Below are 16,494 nucleotides of genomic sequence, written 5' to 3'. Positions count from 1 at the left end.
CCTTCCTTTCCCTTATTGCCATGTGTTTTTGTGGTAAGACTTTATCTGTTATTACTTTAGCTGCACAGTAATGTATCCTGTTTACCTCTGCTATATCGCATAAATCTGTATGGATAGTCTTAATTACTGTGTTTGTTTTATTAATCTTCTAATTCACTTTAAGGTATAGCTGATGTACAGCTAGCTTCAATGGTAACCTGTCACCTGCTGGCATTGTGGTGCAGTAAATTCCTATTATCATATACCTATGTTATCATTATTTATTTATTTACATTTGTTGACCGGGAAAGTCCACTGGGTCAAAAATCCATTTTCAGTGGAGGCCCGGGGAGAAAAGCTCCACAAGTGTTACAAGTAAAATGAGTATAACATGCATAATCAAATATTACATGTATAAAAGCAAAAACATATACAATATTTATTTATTATTTATTTCAGTTTGATGACCGGAGAGGTCCACTGGGCTCATGGAGCCCATTTTCAGTGGAGGCCCAGGGAGAAAAGCTCCACATTACACAGTGATTATACACAGTTATTCACATAAATATCAAAATGAAATAAGGTAAGAATACAATAAGTTTGTGTTACACAGTGTGTTCACAGTTGCAGTCAAAGTAAAGAGAAACAACTGAAAAATGAATGAGTCAGAGAATAACATAAGTTATATGGTTTCATGGTGTCAAGTATTTATGAAGGTATGATATAGAGTAGGAACAAGGAATTTATTGAGAAAAAATTGTGGGTGCAGATTTTATTTTAAGCTAAAGAACAGGAATAAGTTGTTGCAGACTTTATTTTAAGCTAAAGAACAGGAATATGTTCCCAGGTTAGAAGGTATTTGAAGTGTAGGGAGGAAAAGGCAACTGAGAAAGAGAAGAGAAGTGAAACCGAGCAGAGGTGGTAGAGGTTAAAGTGGGTTGTACAGGTGTTTACTTTACTATTATGTCAGGTTAGGTTTAGGCTCAGCGGAAGAGAAACGCTTATGGGGAGAGAGCGGCATAAGGCTATGTGGGGAGAGAGCAGTTGCATTTCCATTTGGAAGAAAGGTAGGAGTGTAGAAGAGTTTTGAAGGTTTCAAAGCTTTCACAAGTCCTTAGGGAGGATGGCAAGGAATTACATTTTTTAGCTAATGAAAAGGATAGCAGACTCTGTCCAGCAGGATGATTGGGTTTGCGGACAGTGATTAGGTTTTGGTGGGATGATCTTAAAGAGGTCTTGGAGGGGGGTATGGTTGGAGGATATTGGTTAGGGCTGGGCATTTAGTCGGTTGAAAAATTAGTTTATGGGCTGTAGTAATTTGGAGATTATCTAGATGGTTGGGGAGTTCAAGCCAGTTTAACAAATGAAGGGCAGTACAGTGATGGGAGGAGAATTTGGCTTTGGTGGCAAATTTAGAAATGTTGTTATAGCAGACTTCCAGTTTGGAGGAGAGAGATGCAGATAGGTTAGATAGGAGAGGAGCAATGCAATACAGTACAGGACAAGACGATACAATTCAGCTCAGAGTTTAAGTAGTTGGGCTATAGAAGTCCATACATACTTGTTGAAATTATGGTAGTATAACAGAATAGATAAGCAAACTGTCCCATCCATTATTGTTACCCTATTTAATAACTAGGTAGCAAAGCAAAAATTAAGGTTATAGAACTGGTTATAGCACAATAGAGGATTTATTAGACTGTTTCAAGGTGGCCTGTTTATTTGGCAGGGGCAGGATGGATTGCCTTATCTGTATAAATCAACTTATACATGTCAGCCGTTTTTTTGGAAAATTGTCAGCATTATAATCTGAAATGACTTCTGAGGATTTAAGTAGTATGTTCACTGACTAGTTTACAGATAAAAGTTCTAATGTTAAATTACTGAACCATGCGGTCTGATTTCTATTATGATGTACATCTCTGACTGTGATTGCATATGACAGGCATCTGACATTGCTGGAGGCATTATCCCTTGGCTTTTTGTTCATGTAACAGTTTGTGTGGTTGTCCCTTATTTGTTATGATATCCACTGCTACATGTGACCTGTGTAACTTTGTAATAGATTGTACATGTATGTATTATATATATATATATATATATATATATATATATAGATATATATATATATATATATATATATATATGCATGTGTGTATATATATATATATATATATATATATACACATATATATATACAAATGTGAAGAGTAAAAGTGATTGAGCGGTGGCAGTAGCAGTTGAGAAATTTCCATACCTCTTAGCTCAAGAAAGAAATTGAAAAGTTGCTTGAACAACAGGATTTGTGTTGGCATGCATCTTCTGATCAACATCTGTTTTGGGGTGGGTGTGGGTTGGGGGTGTGAGACTGATCCAGCAGTGGCAGCAGCACTTAAGAGGTTTGCATACCTCTCAACCTCTTAGCTCAAGATAGAAATTGCAAAGTTGCTTGAACATCAGGGTTTGTGTTTAGCATGCATGTTCTGATCTATAACTGTGTTTCAGGGTGGTGGTGGTGGAGGGTAAGATTGATCCAGCAGTGGCAGCAGCAGTTGAGAGGTTTGCATACCTCTCAACCGCTTAGATAAAGGGATCATTGGGGGAAATGTTTCATTTAATGTCAGTGAAGTGCTTGGGCCGACATGGACAAGCTACTGTGTAGGTGTCTTTGGGGGAAACGTTTCAGTTGGCATCAGTAAAGTGTTTGTGCATACATGGAGAAACTACTGAAGGGATCATTGGGTGGGAATGTTTCATTTGGTGTCAGAGAAGTGCTTGGGTATAAATGGAAAAAGCACTGAAAAGGATCACTTGGGGAAAGTTTGATTTAGTGTTAGTGAAGTACTTGTGCAGATATGGACAGAGAACTGAAAGGGTCATGGGGAGATGTTTCTTTTGGTGTCAGTAAAAGTGCATGTACAGACATGGACATACTACTGAACTGATTCTTCTTGTTTCGGCTTTTCCCAGTTAGGGGTTGCCACAGAGATCACCTGTCCGCTCATGATTGGCAGTGGAGTTTTACGGTGTCGAGTTGCCAGCCCAGCGCCAAACTTTCCACAGAAGGCGCACGCACACACCTAGGGCCAATTTAGAGTGTCCAATCCATCTACAGCATGTCTTTGGGATGTGGGAGGAAATTGGAGCACCCGGAGGAAACCCACGCGAACACAGGGAGGACATGCAGACTCCGTACAGAGGGCACCCCAGCCGAGGATCGAACCAGATAACCTCTTGCTGTGAGGCAGCAATGCTAACCGCTGCACCACTTATTGGGGGAAATGTTTTATTTGGTGCCAGTGAATGACTTCAGCAATAATGGGCCAACTACAGAAGGGTTCATTTGAGGAAATTTTTCATTCTGTCATCACTGACGTCTTTGTGCGGACATTTTGTGGGGAAGAGTTTCATTTGGTGTCAGTGATATGCTTATGCAGACACTAACACAACTTACCGAAGGGATTGTTTTGGGGAAATGTTCCTTTTGGTGTCATTGAAGTGCGTGGACACACATGGAGAAACTATTGAAAGCATCGTTGGGGTAAATGTTTCATCTGGTGTCAGTGAAGTGCTTTTGCAGGCATGGACAAACTATGAAATGGATCACTGGGGGAAATATTTAATTTGATGTTCATGAAGTGCTTGGGCCTACATGGGCAAACTAATGAATGTTTGTTTGGGAAAAGTGGTTCATTTGATCTTAGTAAAAGTGCTTGCCCTAGAATCATTGGGGAAGTGTTCCATTTGATGACAGTTGACTGCTTATGAAGACATGGACAAAACTACTCAAGGGATCATTGTGGAAAATGCTTCATCTGGTGTCAGTGAAGCGCTTGTGCAGGCAAGGGCAAACTGCTAAATGGATCAGTGGAGCAAGCATTTCATTTGGCATTGCTGATAAAACCTGCTTTAGATCACTTGAGTATGCTGTACTTGTGTCATGAGATTATGAATGAAAACAGTATTTTACTTAACTTATTCTGGTGGACCAGAATCTTCATATTAGCTACAATGCTAAGTTATATGTGAAATAACACAGTCATGAAGTAATCAACATTACTGGCTTGCATTACTTGTGTCCCCAGTTCATTTCTAAACTGCAGCACTTTATGTGAATCTGTACAATCTGCCTGTGAATTTTAATACTGCATTTCTTCCCACATCCAATGATGTAATGTGTAGTGAAATTACACTTCTTCACTTGCTCTTACTGTATTGTGTGTCCATGTGCCTGGCAGTTCATTGGAACCCTGTTCAGAATAAGCTCCAGATCTAGTATGCCTCTGCAGTAAGGCTGTGGGTAATTGAGGAAGTAATGAATGTTTTTTGGCAGTCTGGCACGTTTGACCACCTTTCAGTACACAAAGGATCACTGTTGGCTTACACTATACTTTTTTTCATGTGCAGCATGATTTGGGAGAGCCTTAGGAAAACTTTCCCAAATGAAGGTAAATAGCTTTGGGTAAACTTGTAGGTCATGGTTGTTACGGTACTGGGGGACATTTTTATCTTAGTCTCACACTGGATTCATTATCCAGGTATCTTCTCCAATTCATAAGTAAGTACTAGGTGAGCAGTTAAGATGGGAGGAGATGAGATAACAGTGGTGATGTATAGCCAATCTACATGAACGTCCCCAGGAATAGATGGTATTTCTGTAGAAGTTTGGAAGTTAGACGGAAAAAAAACTGATAAAGATCTGTAAGGTTTTGTTTAACAGTAGTTTAAGAGGAGAAGTACCAAGATCCTGGAAGAATGCAGTGGTAGCTGTAGTACCCAAAGAGGGTAAAGATCCATCAGATCCAGCTTCATGCAGGCCCATGTCATTACTAAACCATGATTATAAAGTGTTTATGTCTGTAACTGCTAAAAGAATGGCAAAAGTGATGGCAAAAAGTGATAGATATGGATCAGTGTGGTTTTGTGGAGGGAAAGCAAACCTTTGACAACATTAACAGAACACTGCTGATCCAGAGGAAGCAGAATGTAAGAAAATACCACTGTTGTTGGTCTTAATAAAGAGAAAGCATTTGGAAGCATTTCCATTCCCTGTTAAAGTATAAGGTTGATAGGGAGGATATATGAAGGATCGGAGGTGAAAACTAAATTGGGGAGGGTCCTCTATGAAAAATCACTGCTTGAGCAGAGGAACCAGGCGTGGGTGCCTGCTCTTCCCTTTGTTATTTGCATTATATTTAGAACCATTGGCAAAAGAATAAGGGACTCAGAAATTCAAGGATATAATTGGTATGCTAGTCAAACAGTGAATTTTGGTCAGGACAAAATGAAAGGAAGTTATGCACAACAGAATGGTGAAAAAGCTGCAGAGTAGTGTCAGAAATGAACTGCAGACATACATTGCAAGGTATAAAAGCATCACTCATGGGAATCTCACTGTTTGAAACTGTTGAAAAGCAAGTAGTGGAGTCAAGTCAGGAGCTTGTACTGAAGAAAATATTACATTTAGGTTTCATTATTTTACAGCAGTGATATGAAAAATAGGTATGTGATACAACTCAAATAAAGTGGCAGTTCTGTCATTTTGCTGTATAATCTCTGCCAGTACAGAAATTTGGATCACAGCCTGTAGGACTAATAACTAAACTAATGAAACAGGCTGCAGGTATACTTGGAAATGCAGAACTCGGCACGAAAAAAATAAGTCAAGTGTAAGTAATAGAATATAAATTAAATAATATTTCTTTGGAGAATGTTACTACCGGACACATTATAAAATGCTTTCATTCTCATTTTGAATGAGGAAAAACTGCACAGATTGTTAAATACATAGAGCAAAAGAAACTGACAATGAACAAATCCAGTAATTTAGCAAGATGCAATGCCTGTACTACAAAGTGCATTCAACGTGGATTCCAAACTAGGCACTAAATAACATGCAATGCAAGGAATAGAAAACTCTATGTACTAATGTTTGTGAGTTGAATCGCACGCTTTCTACCGAAGTAGCAGCAGGTAGTAAAATCCATGAAGTATTATTGTTTGGCGAAGACAAAAGCCACTGGCGAAGCCAACAGCTCAAAAATATCGAATAACTCTGTACTAATCCTTTCCACAGAAACTAGAAGTCAGGTCATTAAAAACATTTAGAAGATGCCTTTCTTTGAAAATATCAAGCCACAAGATAAAATAATGAATGGTTCAACCTAAAAGGTGTTGTGAATAGATCAGGAAAAAAGGGCTGTGATTAAAAGGCTGAAACCTCCTGTAGGTAACCCCCCCCCCTACACAGACAAGTCTCAAGCCTGCTCAGAATTACACACTTCTCAAGGTCAGCATTGCAGAATGTAAACAAAGAAACACTAGGATTGTCCCTTTAACATTTGTCAATCCCTATAAATAATTCTTGTTACTACTTAACCATATCTTCCATTATTTTGTTTCTACCCTATTTTTAATGTCCACGTTAATTTTATCCCACTCCATAGCTGTATTTTCAGAAGAAATTTCTGTCTTCTGTAACAGCTCCTTAATTTCCACCATGTCTTAAATTCCTCTCTTTTCACCAGATAGGTGGGAAAGCACAAATGTCTTTATTTCATTACCCTGTGTTTTTATAAGTTAATAGGTTCATCGTTGGTTACTGGGCTATTGACCCGATGGTCTTTATAAGCCTAACCATGTGTACCCAATCTAATACTAGAGTAACCCAATTTAAAGGATATTGTCTAAACTTCAGATCTTAGCAACGACTGCCTGTATCTAGGAGGGTCATAGGTGAAATCCCTGGGAGGAATTTATGGTTTCCCATCCAGTCATTCAGTATACGCTTAAACAGGGTCATAGAGGGGTTTTGTTTGATGTGAATTGGTAGCCTATTTCAGAGGATTGGCAAGCTCTGAGGGACATATTTGTCTCTCCAGCAGGTTCTGTTTGTCACAGCCCAGGTTAAGGTACATGGAGAGGATGAAACTTGTCTCATTTGACTTGCAAATGTGCAGTATTTCCATTAGGTTTGGATCCAAGATTGCACTGTAGGCCAGGCACACACATCCTCTGTAGTCTATATGCTGCTGAGTACAGTGACAGTGACTTCAGACTGTCATTGTACGGCATGTGCTGAAGACCCAGAATTTTCTTGGTTAGAAACCTCTGAGGTCTCTCAAGTTGCTGCAGGTGCCTGTTAAGGTACATACCAAAGGGAGTATTTTTCTCCATTATTGGCCTGATGAGGGTTGAGTACAGGGGTATGACCACTTTTGCTCGAGGCAATGCCTTTGCTAATGAGGTTTGCGATGTAGAATGCCTTCTTTACCACAGTAAACACATGGTGGTCAAAGTTACAGTCAATTTCCATTCCCAAGTCTCTCATTACTGAGCTGTTACTTTTATTTTAGTTATTATTGGTGCATAATCTGAAGTAGTTATTGGGTGCGTATCAAGACCTTCAATTAAATGCACATGTTCCTGTGAAATATAAATTCTGTCTAGCCTAGCCAAGGTTTTGTATCTTGGGGAATATGTAAATTCACTCCAAACTCCTAGTACTGAAGTTACATCTCCCATGCCAAATATTTTCATAAATCTTTTTTGAAAATCGTAAACAAGTGATGTATTCAATTGTTCAGTGATTTTTATGTGATTGTGATTAGCTGCTATAAATTTAATCAAAACAAGTGGTTTAATTCTGAGGAAGTTGTTTAGCAAGGTGAAAGAGCTTAATCAAATACATTTTTTGTTACAAATTCATGTTTCATGTTTTTTCCAAGGAAGGTTTTTAATTAGCAGTTACCAATGTATTTCTTGGGTTCTTTCCATTTCTATGCAGTCTGCTTATTCAGGCTTCCTGTTACAGAATCTGGGGTTCACCTTAGACTTCCTGAAATCAGTTCTGATGCCTTCATAGGATCCTATTTTCCTCGGCTGCAGGCTTCAGACAGCTCCCATGCTGGCATCCCTACCTACCCCCAAGGTTGTGCCTCTAATTGCTTATTTCCAGTTTCTATTTCTCCTGGCATTTGTCTCTGACAGGGAATTTCTCAAGGTTCTCTGGTTCATGGCTTCCACCGTTCACATGCTTCTCGCCAGGCTTCATATGAGAAATCTTTAGTGGTACCTGTAACCAGTGTAGCTCCATCATCATCCTCAGGACTTCCCAGTAACTTTCCTTCCCTGTCTTAAGCTCGTGCTTCAGTGGTGGTTTCATCAACTTTCACTCAACCCGGGACTTCCTTTTCAAGCTCCATTTCCAACTCAGGAGCTCTTTACAGATACTTCAAACAGGGAGTGGGATGCTTCCTGTGGCTTCCTCAATGTTCAAGGGTTTCTGACTTCCTCATCGGGGTTGGACCTGATTGCTGTAAAGGAGAAGAGGGCTTTGGTTTTGGATTTTTAGGCTTTCCACTCTCTCTCTCATCCTGGACCCCTCAAAGTTTTCAGAGACAATACCACAGTAATGTAGTATGTCAACAAGCAAGGGGGGCACACAATCTTATTTTCTTTGACTAGCTCTTCTGGTCTGTGATCTAGCTATGCGGTATCAAGTGACTCTTCAGGCAGTTTATATTCCCTTGGACTAGAGTCCAGTGGCAGACTTCTTGCGTAGGTCCTCTACACAAGCTCACAAATGGATGCTTCACAGAGATATGTTCCTGGATTCTGTCCACTGGTGGGGTATTCCTCAGGTAGGTCTTTTTGTCTCCACTCTGAATATGCAACTTATATTCTTTTCCAGAGTTCCAAGTCCTTTATCTTGGAAAGTGATTGCCCTGCCTTTTTCATGGAAGGTGGTGGTTCTGTATGGCTTCCTTCTCCTTCCTTTGTTACCACGAGTCTTGCACAACATCATATAGGACTCTCCCACAATCGTGCTAGTGATTCCATTTTCGCCCATTCAGCATTTGTTTCCCCTTCTTTCTCACTTGGCCAGGGGAAATCCTCACAAGTTACCTCACTGGGTGGATCTTACACAAGACAAGGGTTGTCTTATCAATCCTCACTTGTTCACTCTTCAATTGATGCTGTGGGTGATATGGTTTTGATACCTTTCAGGCACCTGTTTTCTGAGGATGTGTTTCAGATCCTGCAGGAGGCCAGAAAATCCACTACCAGGAAATTATACATGTCCAAATGGAGCTCCTCTTCCATCTGGTGCCTCTGTCACCATCAGGATCCCCTATTTGTGGACGTTCTTGTGGTTCTCTTTTTTGTGTGATTTGTTCCATACAAGGTCAGCATATTCTTCAGTTAAAGCTCACATATCAGCAATTTCTGCTTGTCTGCCCTTGACATCTCAGCAATTTCCTAAAGGTGTCCTTCATATTAGGCCTTCCTGGAAGCCTATTCCACTTTACTGGACCTCAGTTTTGTCCTTAAAAAATTGACTCTGGCTCCTTTTGAGCCTGCTTCTAATGAAAATCTTTGAGGTGTTTGCTTTCCACAAGAAATACAATTATTAACTTTGAAGACTGTTCTGAAACTCAAAACAAAACAGCAAGAAAGACTGATGTAGTGGTGTTGGCTGCATGCTTTATACCCCTGACTACCTGACGTCATGTAAAATGAGACCGCAACCGACGCAGGACCCAAGACTTCGTTAATCAGGCCAACTGAGGGCTACTGCAAGCAGATAACCCAAATGTGATGACTGCAACAGTGAATACACTTGAACATCTACATTTATGGTAAGTGTTCACAACTGTACTTTCCTAGCATAGAAAAGCATTCTCAGATCTAGCACTGATGGACCTGTTGCACATCCATAAAACTAGCATCCAAAACTAGAGATCAAGGGACCTTTATCTCACCATCAGCATAAATAAAACATTCTGGAGAGAGAGGTATGTGTCACTGAGAATTTTCCCACTTTGGAACAGACTTTCCCATCCATGTGAAGCAGATTTCTTGTCTGCATTTACTTAAAAAGAAACAGGACCATCGGATTGTGAACCACAAATATACCCCTGGCATGCCACCCATGTCTCTTCTAGAGTGGGGGAGCTTTTAAATGTTTGAATTTTTACATTACCTATCAAATTTAATTTTGGGTTGGTTGGCTAGACTTATTTCCCTGCTTTGCACACCTTTGTTGTTACTTGTTTGAAGACTGCTGAAGTTGGAGTAGGGAGTGAAATAGCTGCAAGAGATCTGTATGTGTGAGGAGAGATCCAAACAATGAATCTTACTTTTCTGTGAAGTTAAACTTTTCTTTGATCAGTAAAATTATTTATTTGTAGCTCATAAATAAAATTTTAATTTTCTCTCTCTTGCAGCACAGCTGGCACCTTTATTGTTTTGCAGCAGTTGCAGTGAAAGCCAAAATTGCATTTATTTTAATTTATTTATTTTATTTTTAAAGTCCGACTAGGTTCCACAGATCCTGTTTTCAGGAGGCCCAGGAGAAATGCTCCAGCAGCATGTCTTTAGAATGTGGGGGAAAAAACCGAACCGGAGGAAACCAACCACAAACGAGGGCTTAACATGCAAACTCTGCACAGAAGGCACCCTGGCCGAGAATCGAACCGGAGACCCTCTTGCTGTGTGGCGAGCCACATTTATGATGGTTAGTAGATGATTTTGTCTGACAAAGAAGGGATACAATTCCCCCATTGTTTTTGTTGGACTCCATGAAAGATTTCAGATAGTCTTCCAGCTGCATGAAGGAAGAGACTGTGTTTTACAGTGTTGGAGATGAGGGAATGCTAATTGTCTGTCACTGTATGAATACTGGCATTCCCCCATCAGCTCTGTGTGTGCGCATGTATATATATATATACACACACACACACACACACACACACACACGCATATATATGTATACATATATATGTATGTATATGTGTGTATTTATGCTTATGTTACCCGAGAGCACAGAGGCACTACTGTTACAAAGAAATAGGTTTTGAGGATTGTTTGAGAATGAAAAAAGTGCATAAAAAATACCTGCATGCTATGAGGCAGAGGTTGTAGTGTCACTGTTTGAGGGAAGGGGTAATAATTTGTCAGGTAAAAAGGAAGTAAATCAGTTCTTCAGTGGTTGTTCAGGGCTCCCTGGAGTGTGAATGACAATAAGCTATACAAAGGAATTGCTTTATTCTGAATGGTGGATATAGGCAGCTCTAGCTACTCATTGCCAATAAGTGAAGACCGGCTGACCTAAAGGTAGCTGATTTTTGTACTTTCTGAATAAGACTGAGCTTTCTACAGTTTATAGCAAGATGTTATTTCATAGTATTTGTTGTATTTATTCTTTCAAGCAGAGACTGAAATTGGGTAGTGTTGGTCAGTGCTCTACCCTGGTTAACAAATTTAAGTAATTATAAAGAAGCTGTTCTGGCTTCTGAGTGTTCTTTGATGAAAAAAAAATAAAGCCTAAAAGCAATAGTTTTTAGGGAAAGGCAGGGTCTATATAAGTGAGTACTAGCTAGGCTGATAAATCGGATGGAGAAGGAATAAAATCCCTTTATTGATTCTGCAGGACTTTTTAGATTAAGGGGAGGTCTGATAGCTAGATGTAGGAAGGATGGATCTGCATTCTGATTACAGGCAGTTGACTGTACCAAGCGATTTGTTGTCAGTATCTGAGATTTGTTAGAATTAGAATAAAAGCACATAATAAAAGTTAACTGTCATTAATGTACTTGGAGATGCTTGCTGACCCTGACTGTACTGAAGCTACATGTAGTGGTTTAGTGAGTGCATCTTCTGATGATATTGATTATGCATGCCAGGAAGAGTACATGCAAGATATGTCTCGGCGCCTTTTGTGCTATAGAGGCAGCACCCATGTGACCATGTGGATCCTCTCATGTTCTAGCATACAGGCTAAAGGGAGCAGTTAATCCATACTCTAGTACTGCTGAATCTAAAGGTGGTGAGGGGTCCAGACTATTTTGAAAAGGAGACACCCCAATTAAAATGGTAATTTCCCAACATAAGCATGCTTCATAACGTGTGAACAGTCAGGACTCGCAAAGCACTTGGTGGCTGAGTATGACAACCAATCAGAGCACTTCCACTTCCCTGGCTGCTCTGACATTAACACTGAACTGTCAGATCCTGCAGTACTATTACAATGCTTTGTGATAAATTTTCAAGAGAACTATCTGGATGATAGCCAAGACCTCATCTCTGTAATCTGTACTGAAATAGATGAGCATCCCAAATGTTGATCAATGAAAATGCATCCATTTTATCATGGAAGTTCCTGACCCTATCAAGATTTGTAGGTATTTCTGTGCATGTTCCCTTTAACTGTAATAGTTTAAAAAAAAAAACACAGCTGACTTCTGGTCCACTAATCCACTGCTCTCATCACTAAGTTTTCCTCGTCTCTTGAGCAGGGATCATTTTCTGTAGATACTGAAATTTCTGTAATGTTGTTTGTATGCATTTATCTTCCAGACTAAAAGTAGAAACAATTAATTTCTTGCACAGTATGTAATTGTTTTGTTTTTTCTACACAACAGGATAGGTTAGGAATCCTTTCTCCTCTTTACAAGCTGGCTTAGGCTTAAGTAATAAATACCTCTACCAACATCACAATTCAGCATTGAAAGCTATGAACTTTTTGAGGGAGCTCTAGATGATTGTGAAATTTTATAGTAATTGCAAGAAAGTTAACTATGTTAATGTTACAGATTATAAAACATCTGACCCTCATCTGTCTCGTGTTCTGGACTGCAATGTCTTGGAAATCACTTGGTCAGTCTTGTTAGAGTGAATTGCACAAGACGGCTGTACACTGATGTTCTTCATCTCACATTGCTGCAGTCCTGACACTTGGGTAGTCCGCTGTCCCAGTCGGCCCGAATACCAAAGTATAAGGCTGACGTCGGTCAAGGCGCATTAGTCTGACGTCAGGGTACAAATGCGCATGACCGACGTCATTTCCTCAGTCTTTTTTGCCGCATGGTCCGATGCAGAAGCAGTTTTGCAAGTGCAGGTTGGCGTTCTGAGATTTTCTGAAGTCGGAGTTTCAGACCGAATCCAAGTTGGCTAGAATATTTTGGTTTCTTGCCTCAGTATTTTACCGGATGTCAGAAAAAGTGAATAACTGTATTTCTTGTGGGAAACAGATACCTCATAGGGATTACCATACCTTGTGTATACCTTGCTTAGGGCCTGAGCACGCGTTGTTGGCTGTCGCTCTTGTGCTAGATTTAACAAACGCACTATAAAGAGAAGATTAGATTGTGCCAGGTTAGTTTTGGGAAGCGGTGTAATTATAAAATGCCGCCGGATGCTCCGGCGCCAGCGATCAAAAGCGCAAGGACAAAACAGCAAAGCCTAGGCTGGAAGAACCGTCCGTGCGGACGTCGGTTCTTTAGAGGGCTCGGTGGAGCCAGAGGTTCAGCCAGAAATTTCTTTGGAATCCCAGGAGAGACTTTATTACTGCAAGATGTGACCTCTCAGGAGGTAGGCCAGGCGGAAGGGGCTTCTCAGGTAGCTGTTCTTCCCTCCCTTCCTAAGGTGGTTAGGCCCTCCCTGCTGTTTCCAAGGCTTCTCCCAGGGCAGGCCAGGTTTTGTTTCAGGTGTTACCCCTAGTTCTTCAGGGTCTGTACCTAAGAAGCATATGCTTAAGATGGCAGAAGATTTGATTACAATGATTAGAGGTTCTATGCCCCCTCCTGATAAGAGGCCTAGGGTGGAACCTGAGCTTGGGAGTTTTGAGCAGTGTTCGGATGCTTCTGAGTCTTCGGCTGAAGACTTGCAGGAGTATTCCCTTACTCTGATTCTGATGTAGATGATTCTACTCCTTCTGCTTCTCCTCCTGAGGATTTTTCATTTTCAGAGACTCTTCATTCCATGAGGGAGCATTTTAAATGGGAAGGTCAGGATTTCTCTGATTCCAGGAAAAGGCTTAGGGAATTTTTGTTTCTACCCCAGCATAGGCCTTTAGCTATACCTCCTGTTCTAGATGTGGTGGAGGATGTTTTGCAGAGGCTTCTCTGAACCCTGATTCTTTGCCTCCTGCTCCAGTTAAACCGGATAGATATTATCGGGTGCCTGAAGCTCATAAGTATCTTTTTAAGAGTCCTAGGGCAGACCCAGAAACTGTTTCACAGGGGCCTAAAGGTGTTAAGGCTTCTGTTGTTAAAAATCCTGTTCCTCCAGATAAAGAGGCAAGGGCTTTGGATAGATGGGGAAAGAAAGTGTATACTTCTTCCACTTTGGCCATGAGAGCTTTGAATTGCCAGTTTCACATGTTGAAATACCAAAATTATCTCCTTTCACAATTAAAGTCTAAGGTAGATGCTTTGGCGGAAGGTATTGAGTGTAAAGAGTTGCAGGATTTAGTTCATGTTTCTGAACAGGTGGGTAAGCATTCTTTGCAATGTGGTTTTGATGCTGTGCAGGCCTCTTCGAGGGTGGCTGCCACTGGTTCGGTTCTGCAGGCACGCCTGGCTGAGGGATCAGAATTTAGCTGAGCATGTGAAGACAAGGATTTTAGATGCTCCTTTACAATCTGATGTGTTGTTTGGTTCGCCTGTGGAAGCAGTTCTAAAGAAAATGGAAGACAAGGCTAAGTCTATGCAGACTGTTAAAGATTTTTGCAGGTTCAGCCTCCAAGTTTAGTAGAAATTGGCCTACCAAGGGGTGGACATATCCTGCTTATGATTCCCAGTCTAGGGGTAGGTCTAGACGTGGTAGGGGCAGAGCTCAAGGTTCTTTTAGGCCTAGAACAGGGAGTTCACCTGCTCAGTCTTCTGGTGAGGGCAGGGGTCAGTCCTTTCGTAAACAGACCCAATGACCTGCCTTTTCAGCTGCCAGAATCTTCTCGTCTGGCAGCACCTTTGGGAGGAAGGTTGGCACTTTTCAAAGAAAACTGGAGTTTAATTACCCAAGACAGATGGGTATTGGATATCATTCACCACGGTTACAGGTTTTATTTCCATACCTTGCCTCCTTTCAAAGGCATGCCAGACATTCCTCCTCAACAAAGGAAAGAGGCTCACAAGCAAATTTCTCTGTTGCTCCAAATAGGGGCCATTCAGCCGGTTCCTGTGCCAGGAAGGGGCCTAGGATTTTATTCTCGCCTGTTCCTAGTTCCAAAAAAGGGGAACACGTGGAGACCAATTTTGGATCTGTCTATCCTCAACACTTATCTGGACATTCCCAAGTTCAAAATGTTGACGTTACAACAGCTTTTACCTCTGCTGGGCAAAGATCACTGGATGGTAACTTTGGATCTCAAGGAAGCTTACCTTCATGTTCCTATCAGACTAATTTGCAGGAAGTATCTGCGTTTCGAGCTGGGAATTCTCATTATCAGTTCTCTGCATTGCCCTTTGGCTTATCTACTGCGCCCAGAGTGTTCACAAAGGTTCTGGCTCCAGTGATAGCTTTCTTCAGGCTAAAAGGAATACAAATCTATCCTTATTTGGACGATTGCCTGATTCTGGCTCAAGGAAGGGACGTGCTTCAGCATTTGGAATATGTGATAGCAGTGCTAAGATGCCTAGGGTATTCTGTGAACGAAATAAAGTCCAGTCTAGTACCCTCTCAAGACATGTGCTTTCTGGGTGTGAGACTGAATACAGCAACCCAGATGGCCTTTTAACCCCGGACAAACAAAAGAATCTTTCTTTACTTCCATCAACTATCTCATCAGTCCGGGCTGACTGCAAGGACAGTCCTTCAAGCCTTAGGGTTCATGGCATCTTGTATTCTGGTACTTCCCAATGCCAAACTGCATATGAGGAAGCTACAATGGTATCTCAAAATGTATGGACACAGCACTGCCAGGATTTGGACACTGTCATTCAAATAATACCTTGCATTCAAAAGGAATTTTTGTGGTGGGCTCAGGAATGTCACCTAAACAAGGGACTCTGTGACCCGGCCAGAGGCGAGTCAGATTCTAACGACAGATGCCTCAGACACAGCTTGGGGAGCTCATCTGAATGGAAAGTGGATACAAGACAAGTGGCCTGCCAGACTGCAGCATCTACATATCAACTTGAAGGAGATGTTAGCAGTCCAGTTTGCATTACTGGCTTTCAAGGATTTACTTCTTCCAGGGCAGGTGTTGATTCTAACAGACAACACAACTGTCATGTGGTACATCAACAAACAAGGGGGAACACATTCTTATCCTCTATGCAGGCAAGCAATGATTTTGTGGGAGACTGCGTTAAGGTTGCAACTGAATCTTCAAGCAAGGTTTCTGCCAGGAGCACAGAACTCCTTAGCGGATGTGTTAAGCAGGCAAATCATGGATCCCCACGAGTGGAAACTGGATCTTCATGTATTTCAGACATTGACAGTGTCATGGGGAACTCCAGACATAGATCTGTTCGCTTCTCCACTAAACCACCAGCTGCCAAAGTTTTGCACGAAAAGGTTTCATCACACAGCTTGGAAAGTGGATGCTCTTTCTTTCAGTTGGAAAAATCTTCATGTGTATGCCTTTCCACCTCTGCCTCTCCTCCCAAAGGTACTCCTAAAGGTCAGACAAGACAAGCCAAGGATGATTTTAATAGCTCCAGATTGGCCTCGACAGCACTGGTACCCATTGCTGAGGAGTCTGGTAAGGAAGCCTCCATGGCCCTTACC

At 41.2% G+C, this 16,494-nt stretch overlaps 1 protein-coding gene across 1 annotated transcript in view; it reads left to right on the top strand.

The window, feature by feature from the left end:
• Positions 1 to 16,494, top strand: part of LOC122810712 (syntaxin-binding protein 2-like) — a 1,751,886-nt gene that overhangs the window by 946,608 nt on the left and 788,784 nt on the right. The window lies entirely within an intron of this gene.

Source organism: Protopterus annectens, chromosome 9.part0 (genome assembly GCF_019279795.1).
Source record: "Protopterus annectens isolate FY-2018-M chromosome 9.part0, PAN1.0, whole genome shotgun sequence".
NCBI classification, from domain to species: Eukaryota; Metazoa; Chordata; order Ceratodontiformes; family Protopteridae; genus Protopterus; species Protopterus annectens.
This window is presented reverse-complemented; position numbering and strand designations above follow the sequence as displayed.